General features: G+C 41.5%; 2 long non-coding RNA genes across 4 annotated transcripts in view; one reads left to right on the forward strand and one right to left on the reverse strand.

The window, feature by feature from the left end:
* LOC135417885 (uncharacterized) overlaps window positions 1-25141 on the reverse strand; it is a 95931-nt gene that overhangs the window by 36041 nt on the left and 34749 nt on the right. The gene's annotated exons all lie outside the window — the stretch shown is intronic.
* On the forward strand, window positions 18726-21685 carry LOC135418448 (uncharacterized). 2 transcript variants are annotated; one of them, XR_010432445.1, is made up of 3 exons: window positions 18726-18976; window positions 20144-20251; window positions 21329-21685. It is a non-coding gene; the product is annotated as an uncharacterized LOC135418448 (long non-coding RNA). The 2 variants fall into 2 exon arrangements; XR_010432446.1 differs by lacking the exon at window positions 21329-21685 and adding an exon at window positions 20363-20487.

The raw sequence follows: 25141 nt of genomic DNA on the forward strand, positions 1-25141 counted from the left end.
AGTATCATTTTAAATTAGGTGTTCTGCTAATGCAACAGCATGGCTGCCCAGTGACTCAGTGCTCACATGAAGCAGACTGGACAGCTTAAAGCAGACAAGAAACAAACGACCCAGATATGAACACACCTTTGAAATCTGCAGTGTTTGAATTTTAAACCTTATCTTGGCCTATCAGAACAGAAGTAACACTTGGCACTTTTGGTTTGCATCCAAACCAACCTGAAGGACACAGATTTTGATCAGGGTTTTGAAATGGAAGCCTCCTTTAGCAACTAGGTAAGCTACATAACATACACGTGTGATCACTGGGGCAAGGACACCACCTAGTAGGTGACAACTTACTGTAGATCCTTTCCTGACATATTTACTGTGACTTTTTCTTCATTAAATTCTACTTTCTCCCATTTATTTGATTAGTTACAGCTGTTACTGCACAATTTGTCTGGCTTTACCCTCCCTCCTGTGTTTGACAAAATCGCTGCTTTACAGAAGGAGTATAAAAAGTCATGCATTTGAGGGTAACATCTTTATTTGAAAGTCAGTCTTTAGTCAAAGAAGTGTAGGTGTCCTAGTAGGTTTTAACCTCAGTTACTTATTTCTATCTCTTGCCTATGGCGTTTAGCCTTGGTTTATTTGTAGGACAAGTGCTTCAGTAAACTCAAAGTACCATCTGGGTGAAGAAATGAGAAGAATTTCCCTTCTTCAGAGTTCCCAGTTCAGGCACGTTGCTGTTTCCCTCTTCCCTTCTCCCAGGGACCTCATCTGCTGTGGGCTGACTTGGTCCTTACCCTCTGGACACAGCATTTAGCTGTGTAACAGCTGCATAACAACAGGGTACAAGTGAAACCTCAGACTGGAGTTACAGAACTCATCTTCTTATAAAACAAATATATCACTTAATGACACCTTCTGCACAGAGGAGACAATACTGTTTCAGTTTTCAAAGAAAGTGAAATCCCATATAGAATGATTTGAATTCAGCCCTCAAGATCACTGAGAGAAGCAAACTCAAGTGCCTCCCAGTGTCAAAGGAGAGCTGCAAAAAGCTGGTTAAACTGGGGAGTGGGGAAGGGGAGTTGGAGAGTTTTAATCTCAAACAATCAATGCAGATGACTCTTTCTGCTATTAATCTTAGTAACTATGTGCAACAGCAAAAGCTCAAGTTAATTTTAGGTCAGTTATGAATATAGCATGACACAGAAGTACATTTGGATGTACTGTACAAATGGGAAAATAGAGATACTTGAGTGGGTATGGCTGGTCTCTCCATTTATAAATGATACATCACAAAATCCCAGTTTCAATGTTCAAAGGCAAAGATATAATTCCTTTAAAAGATGCTAGATGGCACTAAACAAGAAACCCAGTCCATCTCAAAACTTCAGCTCTTTCTCCCCAAGGAGACAATCAAACATGAAAACCTCAAGAAGCGTGCAATAAACACCACTCACAATGAGCAGGAAGCCATGCTATTACTAAGAAAGTGAAGTGTCATACTTAATGCATGTGCAAACAAAAATTACAAGGCAGCAGGCTGATACATGAGCCTTTTCCCTTCAGAAGGGCCTCCCATTTTTGTTCTCTCAAACACAGTGAAGAACTGTGATTTCTCATCAGTATTTTTCCTTGGCACACTCTGTGTTTGGCTGGCCTGACACTGCACGTGAAAAAAACCCTAAGGTGGACAAAGGGTTACTTCAGCAGCATGCTTATATTATACTTGGCTTCATATGGGTCATTTTCTTCAGTTTAGGAAAAAAGTAATGGATTAAAATATGTAAGTGTAGTAAGGAATACTTGATTTACCCTATACCTCACTGTATTTACTTCAAGGCCTAGACTAGCATGTTGCCATCTTTCAATCAATTCTCATCCTTAGATATTTCATCACTACTTAACTGGGAAAATATTTCTATCATGATATGGAGGAATCACAAGGTAAGTGTTATTAAAAACTGTTCTATGTGGAGCTAATGATGCTATGTCCAGTTTCACAGGAAGTGAAAAGTGGGTGTTACAGCTCCAAGCCTGCTATTTGCCTTCATTTTACTATTCCATATATTTATGATTTAATTGAGGTATTTCTCCTTTAGAGGTTAATGTAAGTGAGATCATAACAAACCTAGACAATAGCAGGAGATAGTAACCTTTGCATCTGCCCAGACATCAATACAGGTCACATGTATAGTGAGAAAAACTAAAAAAGGTGCAAGAAGTTTTGTATTCAACTGAACGAAGAACTGGATCCATTATTCTTCCAGCTAGATCATACATATATGATATTTTATGCCCTATCTGGTAAAAGAGTCAGAAGCTGCTCTCCTCCAGGAAAAGAGGTCAAGTATCTTCTGTGTCTTGCCCTATTTGTACTGCTGGGGTCAGATGTTAAAACACTCATGCTGAAGCACTGGCTGCTTGAAGTACATTCATTATGGATATCATCTTGCCAATGGCCAGGGCTTGATAAAGGTCAGTTGACCTTCCTGAGAATACTTCAAGCAGCAGAGGCAGCAAAGAGAAACAAACCCACACAAATTCACAATTCTTTTACTAGACTCATCTGTCAGGAGATACAACAGTGTTTGTTGGGAGGAAATGCTTCCTCTGCAAAAACTCTCAAAGCTTTAGGAAAGCACTGCTCTGGCACAGGGCGGTTGTTTATCCAGCATTACTACCACTCAAGGATTGCATAGGGATGTAAGGATGTACACATGAAATCTGTTCACTATATGGAATGGAACAAGAACCTGAGGAGAATGCCTGCGTGAGTTGAGCTCTCAATAACAGAAGAGGAGGTGCAGCTTGCTCGGTATTTGGGGACAAAACCAGTCTTCTCTGCCTACACCTGTCCAGAGCCTGCCAAGATCAGTGCAGAGACTCCCATTAACTGTGAGAGGCTGGAACCCATGGATCCAAATGAGCATTGCACTTTAGGGGATGCATAATTTCATGCTTGAAATGCAATATAAACAGTAAAATAAAAATCACTAACAGAGTTTGAAAACAATTGTGTTCAAGCAGCAGCAATTGCCCATACCTGAAAGCACTGCTTAGATGCATTCCTAGTGTCTGTACACTAACTGGAGTTTAATTCTGTCACTGTGGCATTTGGATAACTTACTGAGGAGCCCAGCTTTAAAGAGAATGCAATATCTGCTGAGGAAAACCTGCTTCTTATGTAAGCAGAGATATTTGTAAAAGAAATCTTGCTTTTTCTGCAAACAGATATTCACATGCCCGTCTGTACAAAAATCCAGTGACATTATGGACGGAGAAGGCAAAGGAATGTACAGCTGTGGCACCATGTCTGGATACACGTGCTGCAACAGACATGTAAGAGGAGGAGGAAACTCCTCAAAGTTTTAAGAAATCTGCCCTAAACTAGCAAGAGCATTCTCTCCAGAGCGGGGTTGCGTGTACAAACCTAGGTATATGATAACACAAAAAAGTATCAAGGATACAGAATTATCTAGGAAAAAAATCAGAGGCATTTACTAATTGTCAGTTAGACACCCAGGAAGCATGATAAAGTCTTTCCTATTTGTCTCTTGATCATCTCCATCATCTTTACGGCTTTTTTAATGGAAAAGCTAAACTAAAGTTTGGTCAATGAAGGATGACAGAGACCCAAACTGTCATAACAGGAAAACATGCATTGCAACAGCAGCAACAAAAGACCCCAAAAATTAATTGTTATTCCTATCATTGTCACACAAAGTTGAGCACTTCTCCAGCATTGCAACAAAATGTACATCCTTTACAGGGCATCCTGTTTGAAATCTGAAAACATTGTTTTCCTTTTTCCATGTATGCTGATAGAAACTCTTCAATGATTTCAATTAAATGACATTTGATTTGGGAGGGCAAAGCCTTAAAAAGCTCCTTCCATTTTGCATTGTCCATTGGGACAAGATTTCACTCTGCTCCAAATAACAGAGCACAATGGTGCATTTGTAAGGGTACTCTATCTTTTGTAAATAAATCTGACAGCATTAGAGATAAATCCACAGTCCCTTCAGGGTGAGATCAGTGCACAGTCGCATGTTCACATGAGTGTACACCTACCATTAGCCTGAAAAAATCAGAACCTACTGACATAATGGGTAGCTGTGATCAAGGCAGAATAAAGCTTTCTGCTCAGTTCCTAAATTTTTTTGTCGCTGTTCATCATCTCTGTTTGGAACAATGTTTCTTGTTTACTAGCACACAACTGCCTGTAGACAGGCTAAATATTTCTCACTCAGCGCTACAGTACACTCACACCAGGATTCAGACCTGAACTGCCAGGGAGAGAGATGCTCTTTCTCTCTTCTCTCTCTCCCACAGAGTCAACATGCCTTCTGTAAAGCTGTCCTTCCCTGACACAGAGCAGCACGTCTCGTCTAAGGGCCCTATCCTAAGGGTCTCCCATTTCCTTTACACAGTCTTGAATTAATGAGCTGCCCCCCATACACTGAGCAAGCAAAATTAATCAGCATCACTAGATGTTGCCAACACCTGCTTAGGTGGACTGCCAAGGTCACAGCCCTGCTGTGCATCCTGACGGGAAGAGAGGAAAGCACAGGGTGTTACTCTGGTGAAAGCCCAAAATTTGTCACCCTGCTTCTTGCAGGCATTGTGCTGAAGAAATATATCTTCCTGCTTTCACTGAACTGTGCTGATAAACAACACACCGCTGAGGGCTGGAGGAGGCCAGCAAAAGTCTAAAACTGAAAAAGAGTGCAGCTCGTGTTATAATGGCAGCTCTCTGGCAGCTGCCTTTGGAGGTTAATTACCTTTCTAAAGAGTAACGATTCATCTTTTCACCCATACCATAATACTCTGCAATGCTAATTCTCATTTTGAAGACAGGAAAACTAATGACAGAGAAAAGGTTTAATACATATAACTCAAAAGAAAGAATAAATTTGCCATAATGGGGTACTAGACTCCATCAATAAAAACTCCTACCAAAAGATCACAACTCAGAGTATTCCCAGAACATAAATATTTTGTAGGGTACACCATCATTAGCAAAACCCATCAAGCTTTTGTTTCAATAAACAGCATCTGCCAGGAGCATCTCCTCTGAAACAGACAATATTAAACAAAATTTGGTCCCTCATTTATTAAATGGGCAGCCTTCTGGGCTCATGTCTCAGGAGTCTTCCAAAAGCTTTAAAAAACAAAAGAGACCTTTTGAAAGAAGCTCATCTCATTTGCTGCAAGACTTTCCATCTTAAATACTCTAACAGGTGTTATGAAAACACTAATGTTCTGGACCTGCTGAATATCGTTTTACAAAAAGCACCCTTACTCACTCCTGAATCCCTCAGCTAAACCAAGCAACTATATACCTGCCTTCCTGTCTTAGCAATAGAAAGTAACTCTCATTTTTTTTGCTGTAAAAGAAAGTAAGCTAATGAAGGGAGGAAAACCAGCTGTGAAAGGACTCAGGTATGCATGCTTTGGGGTAACATATCCTATCCACATTCTACCTTAGCAGTGGGAGTAATGACCAGCCCTACCCAGGTCCTTGGGATCTTGACAGAATCTGCCTCCAGGAAAGAGGGAAAAGGCACCAGGAGAAATCTCTTCCTCCCTCTCTATGAGGCACAGAAATATGCAAAGAGCAAGTAATATGCAAAGAGCAGGGTTACTGCTAGTCTTAGTAGGGGCTGAACTAGTGATCCCAAAATGCAAGGTTCCTCCTCTCATAACCAAATCTGTAAGTTACTTAATGTCGTACTCATTAAAACACCAATTAGCTTCTCTTCTGCTCTCACTCATCCTCAATATTTTGAGTCAGTAAAAAAAAAAAAAAGTCAAAAGCAGTCAAAACATAATGCACCTCATGACACAAAATGTCCTCAAGTCAAATAACCATAGGCTGAGCAATATCAGGTTTTCCCCCAAGCTTGTGTTTTCCTGGATATGTTTGTTCTGTCCTCATTGCATTGCTGCTTTGCTGTACAACTCCATGATTAAAGGGCACCTGTGTGTCTATCACAGAGTCAGAGAATGGTTTGAGTTGGAAGGGACCTTAAAGATTCTCTAGTTCCAAACCCCTGCCATGGGTGGGGACACCTTTCATTAGACAGGTTGCTCAAAGCCCTGTCCAGCCTGGCCTTGAACACTTCCAGGAATGGGGCATCCACAGTTTCTCTGAGAAACCTGTTCCAGTGCCTCACCACCTTCATGGTGAAGAATTTCTCACTTATATCTGACCTAAACCTACCCTCCTTCAGTTTAAAGTCTCCCATTTCCTTTCAGAGAGTGCCCACATTTTCCCTAGTCTTCCTTTTAAAATTTTTTTATAATTTATTATATTTTTTATGTTTTTAAAAGAGGCAGCTGAAAAACAAAGTCATCCATAGAACACCTTTGAAATACTGTTTTTCAACTAACTCTAGCCACGCTGAAATAGTCACTACAATACCACAGGCAGACTGCTTTACCTTTTCAGATGCTGGAGTGGCAAGAGTAAAATGTCCTCTAACTCCTGGCTGAAAATGATAGAAAAATCAATGCAAACCTAGTGAAGAGAAGGCAGTCCCATTACAAGAAAGTAATTTTCAGGCTCTCCTGTGGTACTACCTTCCAGAAAGCAAGACACAGCATGTGGTGGGCAATGCTCTGCCTGCTGAAAAATGTTATGTCAAATATTCCCATTAGAAATTTATTTTAAATTAAATGTGATATATGCAGAGAAGCTGGAGAGACCTAGTGTCATATTCAAGCACTTCCCTGGATTTTCATAGCTAGCAGGTTAAGGCCAGACCTGTACCCCAGAGAAAATGGTGAGAAACAAGAGACAAAAAGGCAAAACCCAAACATTTCAGCAGTGCCTATTGATTTTCTCTGCCTCAAGATTTGTTGGTCCCTGCCAGGGACCTGTCAGCAGTGCCAGCTGATGGCAGTGCTATTCCACCAGTCTTTTCCCCAAGGCCTCTCTGACCTGCTACTTCTGCATATCTGGGACTGGATGACCAAATCACAACAGACAGAGACAGCAGCACCACAAAGAACAAACCCCAAACTCCAGATTTTGTACTAAGAAAGCTGATCCACAGCTCGTGTGTCTTTGCAAGACGTTATACTCTGCATTTTTCTTCCCTATGCTTTCGGTACCTGCGCTGCTCGGAAGGACATTTCAGCCTCTCACAGCAGTGCAGCTCTCCTCAGATGCTGCTTTCATAACATTTCAAAATGGTCTGACTTCCCTCATTGACATGTGAGTCAATGGGTCTCCTTTCTGAGGCACTGAGGAACAAACATGAGGAGAGACTCCTCTAGAGTTAACTCTGATTTTTGCAAACGCTCAAAATATAACAGGAGCTTTCATCCAACTCTGCAAATGGATTAGCAAGCAGCAGCTCCTGAATATTTTAAATTCAAGTGATATTAAACTCAGGTTAAACTCAGTGCTGCAGAAAAAAAGTCAATGAGGTTTTCCCATCTTGATTTTTCTTTCATCTCGTTTCATTCCTCTCCTACACCTGCTGCTGCAGGGATACTGACTGCAGTATCCCGGATACTATACTGCAGTTGGCAGTATAACCTTACTTATGACATGCTCAGGAACAGATGTTTTTCTTCACATCTAACCCTCCTCTCCTGCCTTTGGAGCAGAATAATGAGATACTCTGCAGCTCTGGTTCAGAGCACGGTTATCAAACAGCTAGGGAAAATGATGCTGGCACAGCAAACTCTGTGTCACTGAATTACTATGAAACGTGGTGATGAGAAAATACATCTGCTTTGAAGGAGAAAAATGGCCTGTTTTTAGTCAAGAGCACTTTCCTGTTAACCAGCCCAGCCCATCAGCAAAGTATTAGCTAGTGTACACAGCAATTTGTAGGCTGCATAGAGGGCAGCAGTTTGTGCCTAGAAGCTATCACATACCTCCCTGGGTGGATGTACCTACCTAAGGGCCATTCACATGATGAAGAATTTATGACCTGTGATTATTGGGGATTTGTTGTTTGCTCTTTTTTTCCTTGCCACTCCTTAGAGCAATGGAGAAAATAATATAAACAGAGTTCTCCCTGCAGTTTTCCCTGTGCAGGATGTTGATTAAAGCTCTGTAGCGCAGAGAGAGAAAGTCTTACCAGATCCTTCCTGTATACCTGTTCTTGAGAGGCAGACCACCACTTTCCAGAGATACTTGCTAATTGCTCTGAAGATTGTTTTTCATTCCATAGAAAACTACTGCAACAGAGGAAGGGAAAGGCTGACTTGCATAAGCCCCTACATATCTAGCCTGAACACAGCAACTTTTTGGAAAAATCCCATGTCTCCAAATCAATCACCTGCAGCAGCACCTTTTAGTAATTTTATGAGGTTCTGTGACATAGGAGATTTCATTTTCTTAAGTGGAGGGTCTCCTAATGGAAGTGGTCTTAGCAGAACCTCAGTGATGCTCCTTGGTAGAAGCAAGCAGGAAATGGTGAGCTCCTGCTTCCTCACCATAATCACCTACCAAGGAAACTCCAGAATCCTGTAAAAAGAAAAACATGAACCTTCCTCTTCCTTGCTTGCTGGCTGTGTCACCACTGCCAGGGAAAGCTGCTCAGTGAGGACAGCCTAAGAACCACACGGCTTTCTAGTTCTCACCCATTCATGGTGGATGGCCACAGATCTAGATGCATATGTCCTGACAGCCCAGGACAGTGCATGGAGACTGTCTGTAGCTTCTCTGGTCCCTAGGACTATCCAGGATGGTAGGAAGGGAAGCTTGAAGAAGAAGTTTTAAACTTGAGTGAAGTAAGCAAATTAACTGGAAGATCTTATCCCCCCTCTCAGACCTGCAACACCAATACATAATATAGAAGGATGTAGTTGTAAGATGCAGATGTCAGTCTGTTCTCTCTCTCTCACACCTGTTATGGTCTCTATTACTGTTTTTTCAAGGTGCCTCCTAAATACACACACTTTCCCACCTGTAAGATAAGGGCAGCTCTGATTACAATAAGTGACTTGTTAAATGCCACATGGATGTCTGCATTAGTCATGCTTTAGCCCCCAAACCATCCTTCTTCCTGCACTTAAAACATGAGCTGAGTGAACTAAGCCTGCCTGTATCCTAGACAACAGCTTCAATGGACTACAGCTGCAGGCAGGAAAAGGCAGGCAGAGATGAAGCATAACTCAGACCTGCTTCTAACTTAAAATGGATTTGGGCCAGCTCTCCTCTGCCCAAGTCTTATCCAGTGCCTAATCAATCTGGGACCATTTCTTTATTGGTTCATATATGGGTCTTTTATGCAATCTGCCAAGAACACCAAGGTATGTATCTCAGTTTAAGAGATTATAAATAAATAGAAGTGCCCCTTTCTGCTCTTTCAGACAGGAAAAAAAAAATACAGGAGAAAGAGTTAGTACTGTTCTGTGGCAAGTTAGAAGCAAAGAGGAGTGCCTCCAAAACTAATTCCAAACAAAGCCTTAAAACTCATTCTTAAACTAATCATTCAAAAAAAATTATCTTTTTTCCTTATCTGCATATCAACCACCAGATCAGAGAGTTTATTTTTCAAGTTTCTTTGTTTTCCTAGCATCTATATACCCTGCTGTTAATGTTCTTCAGATGTTTTGTATAAAACTAAAAATGTGTGGTTTTATAAGAAGAAATCCTTACATGAGTTTCTGACTGCAAAAATAAAGTTTAAGAAAAATTCCAAGACATAGAATAGAATCAAAGGAACAGGAATTGCTGTCCTAGAATGATCATTATTAGAGATTAACTTGGAGACTTGAAAGCAGAATCACGTCTTAAATATAAACTTCAATTTAAGATGTCCTCAAGAAAAAAAAAAAACCACAGGGATACAGAACTGAAAAGACAACACTGTTATTCATTTGGATGGAAAAACTGAGAAAAAATCCCAAGTACTCTATGACTGGGTCATTTGAGCTGGTGTAGTAAACGACTTAAGTGTTACTATGACCATGTTACAGTTGGACAGTAACAGTCAATGGACAGACAGAAATCTCCATAAAGGCAAATGGTCAGAAACAAAAGGCAAATTTTCATCCCTTCCTATAACCATTATAGGAAACACACTCTTCACTTGTCTTCTCCTTTGATTATTTTAGAACATGATAGGCTATAACATTAGCTTTTTTCCAGATGTCCATTCCATCACATGTATCATATTAAATAGTCAATTATGCCCCTTTTTAATTTTTTTTTTTTCAGTAATGGGCACTGAATGAGTTGTGTTCTGTTGTTTAATAGCATACTGATTAAGGAGCCAACCATTCTCTTGCCTTCATTTTATTTCTCACATACCCTAATCTAGACTGAGCATGTGTGGGAGTCTAAATAAGTGCTAACACTTTGATAATCAGCAATTTGTTATCACATTAAAGGTGACCAAAGTATTCAAGGTAAGAGCTGCCACTAACCTAGATGTAAGCAGAAGGCATATTATTGAATGACAAGGTAGATGCAATGGATAGCTGTAAACAATATGAACTTTCTTTCCAAAATCAATTATTATTTCGAGGAGTGAGGGAGACAGACCCCTTGCAGCTGCCAAAACAGAAGGGGCAGTAATGAATTTACTAAAACACATATAGACGTGAGGAAAAACTATGCAGAAAAATGCAGGATGTCAGATGGCCTAAGAGGAAAAAAAAAGAAAAAATCCAACCCCCAATCCTCCCTCCTCACCAAAAAAAAAAACAACCCAAAACCAAACCCCAACAACAACAACCCCTCCTGCCCCCCCCAAAAAACCCACAACTGAAAAAACCAAAACCAAACAACAAAAAAAACCCCAAAACACAAAACAAACAAACAAACAAACCAAAACAAAACCAAACACAACCCCCCCCAACAGCTACCAGAACAATAATTTGATTTTTTTTTATTTGCTACAGAGAAGGTGCAGAGGCAGAACTGGATCTGACCTAACATGCTTCTATGCCAAAGCCATCTGGGGAGCTGCATGCAGCAGCAAATTGGGAAAGGGAACTTCCAAGTTTCTGGTTTAGAGGCTTTAAATTGCACCTGACTCCATATTGTGCTAAACAGCCATTCCAGCCCAGGTGGAAGTTAGGGCACACTGCATCTGAAGTGCTTTTAATTTGGCAGTCCCCCCCTGCCAGTGCCAGAGCGAAGATTGGAGTTACTCCGCCTAGTTCATGAGATCTTTCCTATGGGAAGGAAGGATTCCCCATGATCTCTTCTGAGTGTTATTTTCTCAGGTTTCTTTTGTGCAGGATGACGTAAAAGAGCACTTCTAAGCTTACAAACACAACTGCCATCAGCTCAAATCTCTGCTGGGGATTCAATACAATGTTGAGTAACTCTGGGTTCGGCCACGTAACTCGGCTCAGGATCACAAAGGCAGAGCTCAGAGAACCTTTCTGTGACCAGGTACTTGTTTTCACTGCACTTAAAAACCTTAATGCTGTAATAGAGTAGGAGACAGGAAAATACTTGACCCTGGTGCTCAGATGCGCTAAACACTGTGTTTTTCCCCTTAATGTCAGAATCTACATTCACATTTCCCTGCTCCTATCTGTAGGTGCCAGACTATTATTAAACTTTGTCCAAATTCTCTGTCATTTTACATTGAACTATGATCTTAAATCATCAGCTGCCCGGATGAACTGTGTACAGATTCAGACACGCTTTGTAAATGGTAACTTCATGACAGCAGTTCTTCTTGTGCCTTTCTTTTTGACTGTTCACCTGACAAGCTCCACTTAGCCAAGGTTTAGGAAAATAAGGCAATAATTTTCATAGAAGCACATGCATCTGTCATTTAAAAATCCTGCCATGTGGAGAGAGCTGGGCTTTAATACCAGCGCTAGAAGTCGAGTCACACCATGTGCTGCTCCAGGGAAACTTAAATCATCAGCCTTGCCCAGAAGCTTTTGCAATGCTGGCCCAGATCCAGGTGTCCTCCTCATGGTACTTCCCACCATGGGGTCACTACTGGTGCCGCTGGCCCATACCCTCACAGTAGTTGTGGAGTGTAACAGTGCAACGACCAACAGCATTGCTGTCTAAGGTAAGAGATGCCACCTATTCAGAGCAAGGTACTAGATGTTGCACCTATGCCAACTTTCCCTGCTGGAAAAGTTCTGTATATTAAATCCAGGCACAAGTACAGAACTCTGTGGCAGTTCTTGTCAGCCTTTTCTGGTGTGAAGCTGGCAACCTCCCAGGGACATGGCCTTGTTGGTGTCACCTGGATCACAGGGGTACCATGTGTGCTCCGAGACAGGGCGCTGAGCAGCAAATTGCACAGCTCACATGCATGTGCCATGCTCACTCCATAATTGCAATCATCAACTGACTCTTTTAAGGCAGCAATAATTCCCTGAACGTGTGGGGTTATACAAGTGTATTTAGGAGAATTGTTCTCTGAAAGTCCACCCTCTCACTTCCTTGTTTGAGGTGATAAGGCACCAAGGTGTAATTATTTGTAATGGTACTTCTAGATTATTTAACACTGGATGCAGTAAAATATACTAAGCTTTTATGGAGAGGACAAACTGGCTTTGTCTGAAGATCACAGCATCATTTTCCTCTCCAATTTCTAGGAACACATGTGAAACAAAAGAAAATAAATATTTAAAAATCCATAGCCATTGTCAGTGTATTATCTGGTACAAAGGCAAAACAAAGCATGCATTATCCAGGAATGAAATGCTCCAGAGAAAGACAAAATCCAACTGCCTGTTGCATCCTTCTAGGCACGACTTCCCTGCAGACCAGCTCAGTGCCTACCTGTCCTCTGTGGACAATCAATCAGGCAGCTCCACTCCCACCTCTGTGAGCATCAGCTGCTCTCTCTGCAGAATCTGTCATCTCCCACAATGAATGAGGAGAGGCCTCAGCAGAAATCACTTGGGGGCATGGCTGCTCAGGATGTAATGAACCTGACAGCAAGCAGCTGCATAGGCTGGATCCATATATTTTGATAGCATGCAAAACACAGGGTGAATTGTCTGGGATGTCTCATGAGGCAGTTTACCAGCCAAAATTTCATTAAGCACGAGAAAGAAAAATAACAAGAAAAGTTTAAGAAAAACAGCCACAAAAAAATATCCCAAACCAAAACAAGAACAACAAAACTACCCAAAACCCAACCAAACCAAAAACCAAACCCAAACTACGCAGAAATAAACCTAAAATTAAACCAACTCTCTGCAGATTATTTAAAAATGCCTCTAAAATATTGCCCGGTAACATCAGTTTTCCTCCTACTATGTAGCTTAATGTCATCATTCATCTGCAGCAGTTGCTGGGCATGCTTGGAGCACTCTACAAAGGCAGAGGCCACTATTCTACAACTCTGTAGGGTCTAGGAAAATATGCAGAGTTTTCCATTGTACTTCTTCAGAAAAAGAGAGAACAGGTAGTACTATTTTACAGAGGTGGTGAGAGCCCTGAGGATCACTGGTGAGAGCCAGAACCTTGTCAGGGCAGCACTGTACCTCTCTGTTGGCATGGCTTGGGAGTATGACTCCTTCTCCCTCATGTTTCCAGAGATAATAACTTTTTTCCTTCACTCAAAATTCAGATTCTGCCTAGAGCTAAGCAACTACTGAAATACCTGTATCTATTCCTCAGTACTGTGCTTACCAGGTGACCAGCATATATTTTTCAGTAGCTGTTCTAGCACACAGATCTCCCGTCTCCTCCACAAAAATATAAGATGCTTTTTACCACTTTATTTTCCACGTTGCTGCTTTTGGTTTTTACGCATTTTGGCTTTTTATAAAGAGAAGAGGGAAAGTGGGAAGAAAAGCATGACTGTGAGAAACATGAAGAGGGATAGGAAAAGGGGGGGTGAAGAAACCAATCTTGCTTGTGCTTATGGAATCCAAAGAGGAGACCTCCTTGAGTCAGCAGTAGAGGGGAAGAAATGGTGAAATGGGTGAGAGAGAAAATCTTTTCAAAAGTAATGCTCATGAAATAAGCTCCTTTGAGACTTTCTGCATTGATTAACCAGACAGAACCTGATCTTGAAGCCAGTGAGGTATGTCCACAGAGAACCCAGATCAGGGTAAGGCTTGAAGTAAGAAGACTGTTCTGTGTTTCTTTCAGATTCACTTCCAGACCTTCTCTGCCTTATATCCTTACTTGCAGTGGTTCAGAGGAAGCAAGAAATCTACGTGGCGCTAGAAAGCAATTTTCACAAAGGCTTTGCAGAACTGTAAATGATGGAAAAGTGAAAAAAACAGCAAGAAAAACACATTTATCCTAAGATGAATTTTTTATAACCAGGACTCATATTTATGGAATTGTGTTTTCTCAAGTGACATGAATCTGCTTATAACCTGGAAGGAGGTGGACACTAACATCTTAAAACCTACCAGGCTGGGCAGCTAGAACTCTCTCTGATACATGTTAGCTGAAGCACAAATGAAAGTCTAATCCAAAGCTGCTGAAATTACTGGGAGTCTTTCCATGGTTTCTACAGATTTGGGAACAGACTTCTGATTAACATAAGTCCCCAATCCTGCAATTACACTTTGGCAGAGGTCTGTCTCCACAGGTCCAATGTCAATCCTGCAGCTGGGTAGTATTTCAAAAGTCTAAGTAGGAGTTTATGACTGAGACAAATCTTTCTTGTAACTAAAGGATTAGTAAAGATTTTGTGCAGAAGTGAAAGGGATCTGTGCCTCAGTCCCTCTTTGCCTGTCCGTGGAAGATCAGACTGCATTGCTCTGTTGGGTTGCTCTCAACAAGTTCAAAATGGAATTCTCCATTTCATTAAGCATCTCGTGCTTTTAAAATTGGCAGCAAAATTGGAAGTTTCCTTTAATGTATGCCTTTTCTGTGATTAATGTCTCTTCTCATTATCCACATTGCCAATCATTGGCAATGAACGTGTGAGCATTCCAGAGCAGTAGATCCTCAAATACTCTCCCTCCCTCATCTTTCTCACACCTACTACTAGTGAACTGGATTAGACTTGGGGAAGGTACACAACCAGTTCAAAGTGTCCTGTCTTGAGAACTCTGTACACTCAGTCTTAGTATGAAGTTCTTAAAAACTGAGTAATAATTACTATTTTACTCTCCTTTTTTGTATATACATATCTCTGTAAAAGGATGCAGTATTAATCTCTTTATTACCAAAAATGCAGTGCTGAGGATGGAAGAGAATTCTTTCTTTCTTCTTTGCTCTCACTAAGAAGCTTCTCTAGAGGACTCAAATATGATATGCCAGATGGACTTATTTCAGCAACAGACCCTTGTCATAAACTGTCCAGCTGTAATAAGACCTGAACAGCCCATAAACTGTGAGTCAGGGGTCTTCACCCGTTATTTTCTGTTGATCCATAGGGAACTAATACCATAAATAGAGAACTTTGAATTGCCCAAAAGGTTAACATCAGTCATCATCTTTCAGGTCTCTTTCACAGGTGATTTCCAGATAATTGATAAAAGTTATGTGATCGTTACTAATCTGCTTGAAACTCCCTTCCCTTCAAAAATTCTTTTGTGAATCTTTCCCATCCACATTTGATCGTTCTTCTATTTTGATCTAAATTACTGGCACCAATTGTAAGAAGATAATTCTTCTTTATTACAGTTTTCCTGAGAAAGAAGCACTTTTGTCTTTGTTAGCCAGGCTGACAGTCCCCAAATACCTCTAGACTGGTTTTAATTTGCTTAATTACACAACTTGCCTACATGGCAAGCATGGTTTTTGGATAAGTCAGAGCCTGAAGTAAAAGCCCAGAGTGGAGTCTGCAGCTTGAAAGCTCTCCCATTGACCACTGGTACGTCCCATCCTTCCATTGCCTCTCCCTGGCAGTCACTCATCCTGCTGGCTCTTTTAGACCTTTGTACACTGAGCCTGAAAGCCTTTGTCCACATAGGTTTCAGTGAAAGAAAAAAAATATATATTAAAAAAAACCAAACAAAAACCAAACAAAAAAACCTAACCAACCAACCAACCAAAACAAAAAAACTCCCCAAACCCAAAAACGTGAACACAACCAAGGGTTAGCAGCTGGCTGCACTTTCTTTTTCATATCTGATTGTGCCCCATGAATACTACTGTACTCATGTTCTGCTACTCAGCAACAACTTACAACTTTCATCGCTGTCTTGCAGCCAAGCTGTGTCACTTAATGCCTTTTTCCCCATTCTCCAAACGAGATGTCCAAATACCCATTTTGAAAGGTCGAATCACCCTTCTCTCGACTTGACAGCCATCTCATTGCCCCCCACACCCCTTGTGCATTGTGCACACACCTATCAGCCTTCTTTCACAGCTCTTCAGGCGAGTCCTTGACAAATTAATCAGTGCCTTGTCCTTTCTGCACAAGTGGCTGTCAACAAAGCAGATGGTGCTGTCCCTTACAACACCTTGTCTCTTACAACTCTCTCTGAGTCTGTGTCCTCCAGTTTTCTGATGTGGGCTGCTGCATGGCTTTATATATATTTAACAGTATTGAAGAGAATAGACTGTTGCCACAGGACATTGCTTACCTGTTCACAAAGATTTATATATACATACACTATAATTGCAAGAAGTAGATGAATGAACAGAAATGCATCAAGTACTCAACCCTCCTGCAGAAGTCTGAGGATGATTAACAGTGACTCCTCCCTGAAATGACCTATAGTTTTCTAACTGAACCTTGGAAATCCAGAGATCACAAAGCTTAAGAAACTAAAATGCCTTGTGGTCCCTATGAATTTCCCAGTTCAACAGGAATTCCAGCCCTTGCTTCTCCCCACATTCCCCAAACAGAATGAAAACAGATAAATGAACACAAAACTGGAAAGCTTTAAACTAGTTAACCTTCCCTTCCTCAGTGTTCTTTGTTCCAATACATTCCAAACTCCAGTTTCTAGGACTAAGTTTTAAAAATGGAATTTATTAATGACAGATTTCATTTGGAAGAGTAATTCCAATCACAACCAGCAAGTATCAGCAGTTCACCTCACTCTCCCCATTTTGATCTGCTGTTTCATAATAGACACTTATAGTTCAGCAGAAACTGCTGGAAAAAGAAACTGAGAATCCCTTTGAAGCAGAATAGCTAATCCAAACCCACACATCAAGTCCTCGCAGATCCACAGGGAAGCCTCAGTTGAAAAAAAAAGCCTCCACTGAGACCACCTACCCTACATCAGCCAACACCAGCTTATTCCACTGATATCAGACATCAGAGCCATCAAAGAGCTGTGTAGGAAAGACTCATCATTAAAGCCCCTAGCCTTGGCTGATGAATCAATATCTGTGATAAGATCAGTGTCATCCATGAATGAGATTTCTACTGTGGCATGCATTAACGAGAAGCTGTGAAATGGTGTGATGAACTCAGTGTGTCACCGAAACACCTACACCACATCACTGAGTGGGCGAGGAGGAACAGACTTCACCATTTCACTTATGTGAATTTGAATGTAAGAGAGGCTGTGCTGTGTATAAAGCACATACCATTTAATATGCACATTTTGCTACAGCCTCACTGCCTATATAGCAAGGGCCATCTTTCCCTGCTCAGGGGGTCCAACTACAGCATTTCTGAGCTTCACAATCCCAAAGGACATTGATATACCCAAACAGGGTGAACTGAGACCCAGCCTGCTGATCTAACAGCTGTGATCCTTAGCCTCATTGCCAGACACAGCCAAAGGTTTTTCTAGAATTGTAAGCAAAACTAAACTTTGGAGTGACAAAGCTGCAACAAAGAGAATCTGGTAGGTTGCTCCTGCTACCAAAGAAAGATGAGGTGCAATGGTAAGCACTTAGAGAGTGCTTCTCTCCTATTAATATATACCAGTGGCTGCTCTTCCAAACACCTCAGCTTCTCCCTTAATAGCTGCAACAAGCCTTACTTTATGGGGCTCCAGGTCATGGTCTTTTCCCTTCTACTAACAATGTGCTGCCCTAGATGTTGGTTGGCTCTGGCTATGTGTGAGGCCCGATGCTGCTCTTACTCTAGAACCAGCCTTCTGTCTGGGGACTTTGAGAAGGCAGTAAAAAAAGAAATCTCAGGACAGGCTGCAAAAGTGTTCAGTCATGTTTAAAGTCTTAGCCCTTTGTCCCCTCCCACTCAGCTAAAGCTCTGGAGTAGATACAACACATAAGACACCTGAGTTCTGGGGGAATGGTCCAATAATTCTTGATTTCAATGAGATAGATCTGTCAGAGTAGGTATTGCTAATCAGGGAATTGGGGCTGAAATTAGTAAAAGGGGAAAAAAAAGAAAAAAAGAAAAAGAAAAAAATAGTATTTCCCATGAACAGCAGTGCTTTCTTTCCCTGCAATTCTAGTATTCTTCCTCTGCCACCCAATTCTTCCCATACTTGCACACCCCCTCCTGTCCTTCATATTGTCTCCAAGAATTTTGACACTGACTTACACAAGTAGCTTTCAACTTCACTCTTTCAGCAGTTCTTGCAGTCCAAGAGGTCTGAAGTCAGCCACAGTGTTAGACAGGGACAAATGCAAATGCCTAGGGCCAGACCTGTTTAGATTTCAGCATAAATATAAATCACCTCTGATTCTGTTTTTATTTGCTGCCTTAAGCTAGTCATTAAAACATTGAAAACAATCTGGGTGCAATCATTTTCTTCTGATCCAGCTCCTTTCCCCTGTAATCAGCACTCCAGGAGAACATATGGGCTTCTCCTGTCACTTGGCTCCTGATTTACACCACAGTAAATCTACTGAAGTCAACAGAATTCCCCAGGAGCCACGCTTGGCTCTGTTGCATGTGAGCAACTGCTGAAATTAAATGAGCCCCCGTGTCACAAAGAGGTCACCTTGTATGACTGTTCCTCGACGTGGGGAGGATGCACCCCAGTGATAAGAGGGTGCACACACCTCCACCCCACACCTCCAACTCACTGACGGCTGGCAGAGCTGGAAATCCACTTCCATATGTAAGCACTTAAACTCTCAAGTGGCCACCAAGTGCTTCAGAAAGCTGAACAACACGTCTAGTTTGGAAGAAAGAACTTCAGGAGAGTATTTCAATTTTCGAGTGTATGTGTGCGTGTTTAGGTAGGAAAAGTTAAACATTTTTCATGGTATGTTAAAGCAAGGAAGAAATTATCAGGAGTCCAATGAAGACAGGAAGCTTTGCAGGAGTGCACTGTAGGTTTCAAATGTAGGTTAGTCAGTGCTGTCCCCAAGAACAGCTTTCTCATCTAGCGTTCATTATTAGTGTTAATTCAGGTTTTAACTGCACAAGTCAATCAGTTCAAGTAGTCTCTGGCTGAGATTTCTGCCCAGCTCCTCCTTCAGAGGCAATTCCTACTCTGCTTCCCTGTTACACCAGGTTTATTTATACTCATGTCCTACTGGCTGCAGATCCAAGTCAGCTAAAATAAGCTAAGAGGGTACAACCTTTCCTCTCTCATCTGCATTCCCTAATGCTGCAAAATCACTGAAGTTTTAGAAAAGTTGCATTTAGAGTTTTCTCCTGCCCAACCTTCTAGAGAAAAAGAAAACATCTCCACCACTGCCTTCTGCACTTGCAGAACAGGTACAGAGATAGTATGAATATGACACTGCTAATACTCAGCGTTTCTAAATCCATCAGCTTCACTCAGATTTCTTCAAGAATCACAATATTCTCTGAAGCCAATATCTACAACTTTCTATTACTGATCCTCAGTTTCTTAAGCCATCCAGGATAAAAAGAACTCTCTTTCTAGAACCACTTCTGTCTAATTAGTTGAACGGAAGTTCACAAAATCTGAAATTCACTTTCACTGTGACCACAGAAAAATAGGTTTTAGGAAAACATAGAACAAACTTAGTGACTTTAGTGATAAAACTGGAAACAGGTAAGCCAGAAAAGGTAAGGCTGAGTCTTCTTCATGAAAATCTGGACCTGGGTTGTTTCCCCTTATTCTCACTGATTTGTAAATTCAGTTTGATGAACAGGTACAGTGCTGTACAGCCATGGCTGTTAGATCTGAGAAAATGTCCAAGAGAAACAGAGAAGTACGTTTTCCTTGCTGCAGGAGTTACCAGAACTTAGATCCAGTTTTGTGTGTGTAAGAAATGCCATACAATTCACCGATCTCAAGGGGCAGGATAGCAACATGGATGAGAAATAGCTTTCAGCATCTATTACCAACAGCAGGACTAGCTCAGAGAGTCTCTCATTGACCCTTGGGCTGTGCTGAGGGTTTGTCATGGGAAATGAATACATCCCAACAGGTTCTATCTCTCTGAAGAAAACAGCTTAGGAACCACCCTGAGAAGACAGCCATCAGTCATCTTCCCAATCAGTTCCTTCCAGATGCATGACCTTGCTGTCCAGACCCGGTGAGAGACTGCTCTTTATTGTAACGCATAAAATTGTGTGGGAACATGGGAGTCCTACACAGCTCTTCATACCTCCCCACCTCATCAAATCACATCTATGGTTTGTGGCAGTTTCAGATGGGTTAGAAAGCTGAGAAACTACAAGCACAGGCTTAAAGGAAGTAAGCCACACACATTACTCATGGCTGGATTTCAGGATCGAGCAGCCTATACCTGCTGGTCGCTACTGGAGGAGTAAGTGGCAGACAGGCAGCAAAACAGTGTGGGTATGATTTAGCCAAAGACCAGTGGAGTAGAGGGTAGAGCTTTAGCCAAGGACCACTGGGCACATCTTTTCACTTAGCAAGGTGCTAAGTGGTGCCTTTGCTATCTGAGCAGGTGCAGAGAGGACACCAAATTGCACCATCTGAATGAACTATGTGGTATCAGAGGCAACAAGAAGAACAGGCTACAGTTAGAGATGTCTTAAAGTCATCTCCTGGCCTGCACTTTCAGAGGTGTAAATCCGCAGAGCTCCTTTGAACTCAATCAATGTTTATTGATATAAGCAGCAGAGCCAGCCTCCTCTTTTTGTAGGAAAAAACCCTGAATACCACTTTTCCCTTGGGGGAAAATGGATTTACAAATGCTTACAAATCTAAGTTATTGTGACAGAGATTTTGTAAACTGTGAACAAAAGGTGATTTACTCATTGCCATGCCCCTACTGACCTTATTGAAATATCCTCCTGCTGAAAATCAATTTTTCATTTTTAAAACAGAATATTTAATTATCATCCTCATTGATTTAAAACTATGTCAAACTGAATGATATTACACTCAGAAAAAAATAGGAGGCAGGAGTGATCTCTCCTGCAGTAAGCACTCACACTTGCAAGCATTTCTGACTGGGCAGGTTTTCCCATCGAAGGACTTTTCCTCAGAAAAGTAAACCAAATGTTTGCTGGATAGTGTGTGTATTATCCCAGGGGATATTTAGCTTCAAAATGATGCCTTGCCATCTCTCTTGGGTAGTAATTACAGTTATGGTGAGATGTCGGTCTAATTCCCCTCTCTTTTTTTTGTCTTTTGACTTTAGATGTGTGGACTCAGAGGTGTGTGTGGATGAAAGAGCTCTGGGCTGTCACAGGCCTTCAGGAAGGGAGCACTGAGCTGGTGCAACTCCCTTCCACAGGCTCTGGTGCTCCTGTGAGCTGAAGCAGAGAGTGTTCCTTTCACCCCTGTGTGCTCACCTGACTAAGAGCAGCAAACCAGGCAGGGAGACTGCCTCTGCCCAGGGCAGCTCCTGCTTGCACAGGCTGCAGTCACTAAATGTGATCTGAGTACATCCTCAAGCATAGAGACCTCCCTCCAATGCATCTAGTTCAAAATGAGTTGTCTTTAACACCTAGATAAGTTGTTTTATTATAAACTATTTGTTTATTATGCTTTTTAATGATACACTGAATGTTCCAGCAACCATACTTTCTACTGCATTAAGCAGAAAGTCGCTGTGCAAAAAGACAGTAAAGTAGTAAGAAAGAAATATATAGATTTCCACTTCAGGGGAAAAAAAAGGAATCCATACTGGCATGCATTTTCCTTCTCTCCATGATTGCACATGGCTGGTCATTACCTTACCACTTGGATGTGTTCACACCAAACTGGAAAACACCACCCCCCCAACTCTAAAAAGGGTGTCCCTTACAGATGAGGTGAATATGAAAAGTCCATTTGGACCAGGTCAGCCTACTGCTTTCCTACATATCTGCACAGTTATTGGCTTGTCAGCTGAAAACCAGGCAAAATGTCTCAACCAAGGAGCCTGCTGACGAGTGCCTTGGAGATATTTTAAGTGCAAATGAGACCTCCTGTCCATATGCATTTCTAGCTAAATATGCAATATCTTAACTATTAGGTAACAGGGGAAGAAAGACTGGCTGCCTAGGATAAAACTAAAACTTCTTTCATATTAATAAGCAGCCAGGAAAGGAACTGTAAATTATGCAGCTGTGTGTTGATACAGGGAGGCTGGCTGCTTGTCTAAATCCAAGGATGTTAAAAGCAGGGATCACAGTGTAAAATGAGGATGAGAATAAGCAGAACACATCTGAGGGAGAAGTATATCTATTGCCACATAAAAATACTGGAAAATAAAAGTGATAAAATTTGCAAAGCTGCTGGTTTGCTTTTACCATTTTGGACCTACCATCTGTCAAAAGGCAGTCAAATGAAGATGATAATAATTGTTCACCTCAAGATTCCCTGAATTTGCTCACTCTGGACTTTGCAGGAAAGAGATTCCCACCAAGTTCATGTAGCAACAGCAGTATCAGAGGTACTTCCAACTCTGAAAAAAACAACTGCTGATTGACATATCCCTTAACAACAAATGAGGAATGATGGCATTCAGGAGAGCTGCTCTTTGCCAGAAAACTGCATCTTTTGTTCACCATCCAAAACCTATCAAAAGAACTGTCAATTCATGAACATCCTCCCTTTTGCAAGTTCTCTGCCTTACTGCACCAGCAATTCCCTCACCTCCCCCACTAGAAGTGGAAAATTAATTTCTCACATACACTTATTAAATCACCATTAAAAAGTATGGCTTCAATATTATATGAAGGTATTTTCTCCATGCTCTCTTACGAAAAAGTATTAGCAATGTCCCAAGGAAACTGCTGCTATCACACAGCCATGTATTTAGAATCAAGTGTTTCAGAATTTCTGCAAAACTATTTGAACTGCCAGACAATTTTTTCAAGCAAAACTATGTTTTCTCTTAATTCCTATGAGACCTTTATGAGTCTGTATTTAAGAATCCATTAGCAGGACAAATGAAACAGAAAGGTAAGTATTTTGACAGCAAGAAAGAGCTCTGAAAGACACGTTCCACTTCTCCATACAGTCAGTAGAAGATCTCCCAACTGAACAGAAGCCTTACCCTGCAACCCACGGATGGCTCTCTCTCCAGTGCAGGCCCTCACATTTTTCTCCATGGAGCTTCCCCAGATTTCTCAGCTACACCAGACCAGTGGCTTTTGTGAGACCCAGCATGGGCCAACTCTGCTTTTACACAATACAACCAAACCCTCGTTAATAAAGCTGGTAAAAAGAAAGACACAATGCATTCCTCAAGCATCCAGCTCTTCAATGCAGTTCTGTTTTAGGAGATTAATATGCAATCTACTAATTTATTTTTTAGGAATCAATATTTACTTAAAAGCAACAATAGCTCTTCCAGAGCCTTTGAAGTTTATCATACCACTGTGATGCTAATCTCTCACAATGAAAATAAATTACTTCCCCCAAAGGATCAGTCTTCTGGGCACGATTCTGATTTTGTTTGCAGTGTTTTATTCCAGCAGCAGCAGCTGCTAATGGAGTCTCTAGCGATTTACACTTACAATCAGAATAAGCTTCTTTCCGTTCGCAGCAAGCACAGTCCATGTGGCCTTGCTGGAGCCCAAGTGATTTGGAATACAGCTGAGAGTACTCTCAGAGTCTTCCACTTTTTTTGAACTTTTATATCATGCTGCTTCTGCTCACATAAGACAGAAAATGAAAGCACAGTGTACTCGTGTAGCGTAACTAAGCAACAGGGCACAGCAGGGACACCCAGTTATCTGCTGCTAATCATACCCCAGGGATATGAAGCTCATGAATTAAGGGCCATTTTAACATTTATCATATTTCTTTTCATTTAAAGGTAAAAATGAATTATTTCTATGAACTGCTTTGATCCCTGGAAAATGTCTTCTAACATTAAATCCACTCCATCTGGCTTTCAGAGATTACTATACCACGTACCTGCCACTCAAAACACTCGTTCCAGAGCACTGGGTGGTCCACATCACCAACCCATTTCAAACATCTCAGTCCAGAGTCACCTCCTCCCAGACCTGGTCTGTGCCATAAGGTCTCTCTCTGTATGTCACTTCTGCAAATTCGTGAGTCCTGGGCTGGTCCCAAAGGGCAGCCAGAGAGCTCCTGGTGTGGGACTGATTTGAGGCCACCTCCATGCCTGCAAGGATTCCAAGTTTAAACATCCCCAATCAGTAATTAAAATGACAATATGTAATCTATTTATAGTCTGCTAAAAGTTGCATTTCAGCTCTGATGGAAATAGGGGCAGCCCAAAACTCCTATACAGGATACATACTGGCATGTCTCTCTCCCATCAGAGTAGTGCAAACAAAAACTTGTGGAGAGAGTGCTAAATGTAGTCTGAGCTCTTTTGAGCTCAGCTCAGATGGTGCCAGCCTATCTTCTTATCACAAACGCCAGGACCAGGGGGAACTTAGGGAAGTGGTTGCCTCACTCAGTTCAATGGCACTATAAGAAAAGTAGTATCACACTCACAATGGCTGCAGGTGACAGCATCAAGCCTGAAACACTCAATTAGTGCCTTTATTCAGAACTTGTACTTAGCCATTCTTTGGATGAACATATCTTTTCAAAACTATTTGGTGTTTTACTTTATCCTGCATCAAGACAGGGAATAAATGAGCTAGTTAACATCTGTGTTCACCCACTAGACTGTTTCTGTGAGTATTTTGGTTTATTCAGTCTGTTCCAGTCACAGCAAGTCATTCCAGTAAGGTGGTGTGAAAAAGCACAGGGACAACGGTAGTGCTGTGTGTAAGATCAGTGATCAAGGTTCTTCAGTGACTGGACACTGGCTGCAGCAGATGGCAGCTCTGTGAAATGGAAGTTTAATCTTTGAGCCGAGTTATGAGGGATAGGAATGCCTACTGTTGAACACATGCCTACTCACGCAGCCAAAAGGTTTGTTGCACAGGCAATGCCAGAAGGCAATTACCACAATTAGGTCATCTTTTTGACCCATTTTAAATGGACTAATAGCAGGGATTATTATCAGCTTGCGTTTTGTTCCAGCACTGAGGATTCA

Source organism: Pseudopipra pipra, chromosome 8, assembly GCF_036250125.1.
Source record: "Pseudopipra pipra isolate bDixPip1 chromosome 8, bDixPip1.hap1, whole genome shotgun sequence".
Lineage (NCBI taxonomy): Eukaryota > Metazoa > Chordata > Aves > Passeriformes > Pipridae > Pseudopipra > Pseudopipra pipra.